This window comes from Dreissena polymorpha, chromosome 10 (assembly GCF_020536995.1).
Source record: "Dreissena polymorpha isolate Duluth1 chromosome 10, UMN_Dpol_1.0, whole genome shotgun sequence".
Classification (NCBI taxonomy): Eukaryota; Metazoa; Mollusca; class Bivalvia; order Myida; family Dreissenidae; genus Dreissena; species Dreissena polymorpha.
The window spans coordinates 62,911,640-62,918,962 of record NC_068364.1 but is presented as its reverse complement, the minus strand read 5'-3'; positions in this window follow the sequence as shown (position 1 = coordinate 62,918,962).

The window sequence follows — 7,323 nt, the reverse complement described above, 5'->3', positions numbered from 1 at the left end:
ATTTGAAAGCTTTAATTGTTAAAAGGCGCGTCGTTGTATGACGCCGTCATGTATAATATTTCACTGCTACGTCGCACGTTCACGCTTCACCGTTTGACGTAATGCTTTTTTTAAAAGAAACGTTATTGGGTTTGCGAGGTCCGTTAAATGGAAAACACCATATGTGGTATTTATAAAAATGTATTATCAATGAATTAATGCTTTGTAATAAATATTGTATAAGATATTTAGATGTAGAGAACTTAAATCATTATTAGGAAGTTCGATCTTTATTAAAAATGTTTCAAATTGTCATTTATGAAACCTTTTATCCTAATGAGTGTATGCTATTATATTATACTTTGAATAGCATATCTGTTGTACTATAATCTTATTATTCATTTAATTTGTTATGTTAATTTCATTTCTTGTAGAGAATTGTCAATGCTAGTCGTCATAGTCGTCATTGTCGTCATATTGGTCATTTTCGTCATGATAAATTAAGTAATAAAAGTTCTTGATTATTCCAACGGCTTTCTCGCAACAACCGAGCTAATAAATGACACGAAAGTTGAGTTTCAAATGTTTAACAATTGTTAAACGAATGTACAATTTCCTATTTATTTGAAAATCCTAATATAAAAAATAACTAAAAATACAAATTTAGAAATACTGACACTTGCAAGCCGGTATGGTTCGGTACCATAAATATAATCGCTTTGTGAAAAGGGGGTTTAATGCATGGGCGCAAAGTGTCGTCCCAGATAAACCTGTGCAGCTAATCAGGGACGACAATTTCCGCATAAACAAGCTTTTTGCTAAGAGGAGACTTTCTTTGAACATAAAATATCATAAAAGCGAAAAGTGTCGTCCCAGATTAGCCTGTGCGTACTGCACAGGCTAATCTGGGACGACACTTAACGCACATCCATTAACCCCCTTTCACAGAGCACGGCTCAAATAGACGTTCGACTCTAGATATATATAGAATTTTCAGTAAAGACTTGTTTAAAAGTTAACTTGAATGAGAATGCTAATTACATTAGGTGCAAACGTGTCTTCGTTTGCGATTTTTAAACTTTAAGGCTTCTGTAAAAAAAAGTCGCAATTCGACTTACAGTGAACGGTTTTGGTTCGAAATACTATGTGTCGTCCGACCTAGCTACGCCTATGCGCTCTCGGATAAATAGACAACAAGTCGTGGATCTTTTGTCTGATAGATTTGGATAGGAATAAATCCCTGTAACAAATATGTAAATAATAATAATAATAATAATAATAATAATAAATAATTAGAATAATAACAATAATAATACACGAAATACAATCAATTGAAATGGCGGTATGATGAGCGCGACATTTCACAAATACTCAAATACCAAATAACAAATATCTAAAATACGATAAAAACGTTAAATCCAGATAACATAACAATGACATATGTAAAGTCTTGTATTTACCTGTAGGTTATAAATTAAAGCCTACAAATATGGATAGTATTCAATGTGCAATAAACATCGATCAGCCTTGTTCAATGCTGTGTGAGTTCTGCGGTGCTCGTGCAGAAAAAGCGGGAAGATTTACATTCAACTATGTTAGATTCAACTAAAAACCCACATATACCCTACACTTAACAACCTTAATTTCTTTTACTACTTCTGTACTATCGATCTAATACAATTTTATTTACACCCTACGACATATGCATGTTTGCCTATTCTACATCATGATTTAATTATACGAAAAGTGGCTTTACAGAAACGGACATAACTGGCGCAAATGTATAGGACGTGTTCATTTTATTGATACGTGTTTGCTGTGTACGTTTAAAAATAGTAAAAGAAATTATGCCCTTGAAAGCTTGTTTATTCCCATGGTTTATTTTTTACCTTTGACCTTGAATGATGACCTTTACCTGGAACTTTCCCCACTCAAAATATGCAGCTCCATGAGATACACATGCATGCCAAATATCGAGTTGCTATCTTCAATATTGCAAAAGTTATGGCCACTGTTAAAGTTTTCGGACGAACGGACGACAGTTCAAATGCTTTATGCCACTCTACTGGGTTCATAAAAAAGAATACATAAAATATATCCTCGGTTTTTTATTCTTTACTGCTTGGACTCGTGCACATGAAAAATGTATGTTAATATGATGTGCATAATACAAGTAGAGTATTCGCATTCTAATGAAAAGAAGGTACATGTTTAATCTGCTAAACTGCCTTCATATCGTTATGTTCACAAGGTGACAAAAAGATCACCAAAGAGTTTCATTGATGTGAATAACACCTTCTGTCACTGTAATTATACTCATGTTTTGCTAGCATGTAATGTTATGCAAGTCACGTCGTTTACTAAAGATGTCATCTCCTTTCATGTGTGTAAGCCATTTATATCCGTGATCTTTCATGAACGACAGTATTTTGTCTCTGTGTTGATCCGTTTCTATTGTGAAGACATCAATGTCAATTTGGTTCCAGTCTATGGACTCCAGGATGTACAATTCCGCGCCTTCAACATCCAGTGAGAAGTAATCCACCTTTTGAGTTCCAATCACGTTCAGAAGATCCAAGAGGCTGTAACATTGAACGGTTACGGTTTTGTTGTACGTTTTGTCATTTTTAAAATTGATACGTTCGCTGTTTATTCTATTCCTGTGCTGTGCAGTTATGACAGCGTCTGCACTGGAAATCATACCGGCGAGTGTAAATGTCAAGGACGCATTCGTATATCCAAGGCAACAATTAATAGCATAACAATTTCTGTTTACAGAAGCTATGAGAGAAAACATGTGGGGATTGGCTTCAATTAAAAGTCCCGTCCAGTTGTTCTTCATTTCAAGAAGTAATGTGTTCGATAGAGACTGCCCGTCATACGCTCCGATTTCAACAAAAAACCCATTTCTTTTCGACCCAAACAGATTGCTCAAGTACTTGTCTTGCCCATACTGCGAAAAAGAATCCTTGTTACGAAGATCTGGGAGCAAATTATAACTGCCGTTTCCATGAATCAGTACCTGCCGAATGCGATCGTAGACGATCCCTGTGTGATCGTTCACTGTCCCGGCGGATGTTGCTGTTTTGTCAGGAGATACCTTCTCATCTGCGTGGAATCCGATTGGGTCCGAAATCCTTATCGGGTTTGTTGAGCTATACACACTGTCCGGTTTAATCCGCAACACCATCGTCACAAAGTAAAAGAGAAATGCAAAAGTACAGAATGCCACAATAAACGTTTTCAAGTTGGTGCCCAACATATTCGCAAGCATTTTGAATGAACCAAGACGTTCAATGGCGTGTACTTCAGTCGGCAAGTATAAGTTAGAAACAATTATATGAATACCCTTTTGTCAGTGAGATTTAGCGGGTATATCAGTTAGAGGCACAACTTACTTCGGATATTCGTGAAAACAACATGAACAGCATAAAAATCGTAAACATCGTGGAAGTTGAGGTGAATTGAACAAAGTGGTTGCTTTTTTTTTTCGTCGCAGTTCAATAAACAAGCGTGTTTACTAATGCACGGAATTTTCGTAAGTTTTGGCGGGTATAGCGTTATTCGAGGTCCGCTTACAGGAGACAACGCACGTTGTGGTTCAATATATTTGTAACGGTAATTATTGTACTCATCTTAGTTTTAGAATATTAGTATTATTTCAGGTTAAAATGTACATTTTTATGCTCCCCCAAAATTTATTTCTCAGCAACTAATGACCGGAATTCAATGAAACTTTATGGGAAGCTTTACTACCAAGAGGAGATGTGCATATTATCAGCGGGTTCTGGTCGGATGATTTTTCACAGAGTTATGGCCCTTTGAAATTTTCCATTAACTGTTGATATAGTGCAATTCTTGTCCGGGCTATTTCTCAGCAATTAATGACCGGACTTCAATTAAACTTTATGGGAAGCTTCACTACCTAGAGGAGATGTGCATATTATCAGCCGGTTCTGGTCGGATGATTTTTTACAGAGTTATGACTCTTTGAAATTTTCCATTAACTGTACATAGAATGCAGTTCTTGTCCGGGCTATTTCTCAGCAACTTATGACCGGAATTCAATGAAACTTTATGGGAAGCTTCACTACCAAGAGGAGATGTGCATATTATCAGCGGGTTCTGGTCGGATGATTTTTCAAATAGTTATGGCCCTTTGAAATTTTCCATTAACTGTACATATAGTGCAATTCTTGTCCGGGCTATTTCTCAGCAATTAATGACCGGAATTCAATTAAACTTTATGGGAAGCTTCACTTCCAAGAGGAGATGTGCATATTATCAGCCGGTTCTGGTCGGATGATTTTTCACAGAGTTATGGCCCTTTGAAATTTTCCATTAACTGCTCATATAGTGCAATTCTTGTCCGGGCTATTTCTCGGCAACTAATGACCGGAATTCAATGAAACTTTATGGGAAGCTTCACTACTTAGAGAAGATGTGCATATCATCAGCCGGTTCTCGTCGGATGATTTTTCACAGAGTTATGGCCCTTTGAAATTATTCATTGTACATATAGTGCAATTCTTATCCGAGCTATTTCTCATCAACGTATTACGGGAATTCAATGAAACTTTATGGGAAACTTCACTATCAAAAGGCGATCTGCATATTATCAGCCGGTTATGGTCGGATGATTTTTCACAGAGTTATGGCCCTTTGAAAAATTTTATTAACTGTACATATAGTGCAATTCTTGTCCGGGCTATTTGTTTCCAACTACTGACTGGCATTCAATGAAGCTTTATGGGAAGCTTAACTACCTTGAGGAGATGCGCATGTTATTAGTGGGTTCTGGTTAGATGATTTATTTAAAGAGTTTTGGCCCTTTGAAAATTTTAAGTTGCTTAACCATCCATCGTATTATTTTTTCCAAAGGTATGCCCCTCATGACGTTTCCTTTTATCTGAATATAAAGTGCAATATTGTGGCAAAAAAACGTTTGGGAGCATCATCCGTCTCCGACGGTTTCTTGTTCATATAAAATTATGCTGTTGGATTAATTTTTGTGAGTTTATGATTTTTTACCTATTTGTAATGTTTTAAAGATTGCAAGTTTTCTAGTGGACTAGTATGGGTGAGGCCCAACACTCGGCAACTTGACATTTGACAAACGGGCACAGGTTTTTAGAGCCTCTTTAACTAGACATTCGAAAAGGGTTTTTATTTTACTGGGCGAGTCATGATGCATTTTATACACATCCTAATTTAAGAAATAGTGTGTATTTTAGAGTTTCTGTCGAGTTTATGCTTTGTTTGTGTGACAATAATATCTTTACATAGTTAAGAATGATTTTTGTCCCGTCGTTTTTAATTGGCATTAACTATGATATGTAAATGCACTTGTCTACTTACATAAATCATGTTGGTAAAACGGCTACAATAAAAGCGGACCGCCTTCTACATTTGGTTTGTGTTGTAATGTTTGTTGTCACTTGTTTGCTAGTAAGCAAAGAATGTTTTTTATGTGAGGGATAAAATAATGAAACATAGAAATACTTAGTTGTATTAATACCTTGGGGATTATCAATGTGATCAATTTGATCGCCCTGTGTTCATTCTGTGCTTTCCAGTTCAAGCTATAACTAGCATCTTTGCAACAACCGATGGAAAAAAGGTCAAACACAAGGACACCATAAAAGTGGAAAGAAACGCTAAAAAGAATAGGCATCTCCAAATTATGTGGGTGATCAACCTGAAAAGTTGCATATCATGGCGGATAGCCAATAAACACAAACTAGCATTCAAATAAGTACGTTAAAAGCGACCTCCTATGGCGCTCTATGTGCCACCACATCATACAGCGGCCAGTATTTCCCACCCCACCTGGAATTAATGACCCCTCATCAACAAGGTATTCCCACTAATGGATCAAACCAAAACCCATTAAGATATCCTTACTTTGCACCCTAACCAACAACACCACCACAATGAGCAACTGAAATTATACAAGACATTAAGTTCATAAAACTATCAGTCGCTAAATTATACAAACTCAAACAACTCGTTTATAGAATTAACGTGCGAGTGGAAAATCTGAAATAGGAATCTAAAACGAAAGACATACAATGCAGAGATATCTAAAACGCTATGCAGTTCTTAAACAGTGAAATGGAACAATCAAAACAAAAAATAAAGGGAACTAATTCAAGTTTTAAAGTTCTTTCAGAGCAGTGTTCGGACATAACAGTTAACAGACATTAAAACCAAACCAAGCGAACTAGAGGCAAAGGCAGACGACCTCGAAAGCAGAAGCATGCGAGAAAACTAGATTTTGTATAATGTCAGTGAAAAACAACAAGAATACTGCAAACACATCATTTCAGAGCATCTCCAAATAGTGGACGATATTATACTTGACCTAGTGGTCAGGCTAGGCAAACCATATCAGGGCAAATCAAGACCAATCGTTGCCAAATTTCATTACTACAGGCAACGCGAGCTAGTCAGAACAACATCAACGACAGGTGAGATACGACACCTTCAAGAATGCAGTTCTTTGCATCGGCATCCAACAAACAAAGACCGCTCTTACCAAACACTGACTACTCAAAACAAAATACTAATTTATAAATTAATGAATTCATCGGTTACCATCTATTTGGAAATAAAATTCATGGGACGAAATAATGTCGTTTTAATGGCGGCTTTAGTGTTTATATTCATGATAAACTTAAAAATCACATATCTGTCATGGAACAGAATAGCAATGGTATAATATGGATTAAAATACAAAAGGAAATATTACCTTATAACAAAGATGTATTCATTTGTCTATGTTATATACTACCTGCAAAATCTTAAGTTTTAATAGGTAAAGATTTTGACTTTTTTTAAAGAAATCAAAAAAGGAATAGAACGTTATGAACCTTTTTGCGCAAATTGTACTGTTGGTGACGTAACTGCTAGATGCGTACCATAAGGTAACGGGAGACTGTGTGCAAGATGACGAAAATATTGACCATTTGCTTTTACGTAATTACAAAGATCAAGTAACAGATAACTACGGACAAAAATTAATTTAACTTTATAAATCAACAAGCCATGTTATAGCAAATGGACGTTTTAAAAACGATAAAGACGGCCAATATACGTTTGTATCACCACGCGGTCTCAGCGTTACCGACTATTTGTTGGTTAACATAAACTGTATTCAACTCGTGCATGATTTTAACCCATTTATGCCTAGCGTCTAGAAAAAAGGCCTTTGCAAACAGCGTAGACCCATGATGCGGCGTCTCATCAGGGTCTATGCTGTTTGCTTAAAGGAATTTCTGTATGAAATATTCTTAATATAGAAATAAATATACTAGACATCCCTAATTTTGGAAATAAATTGAT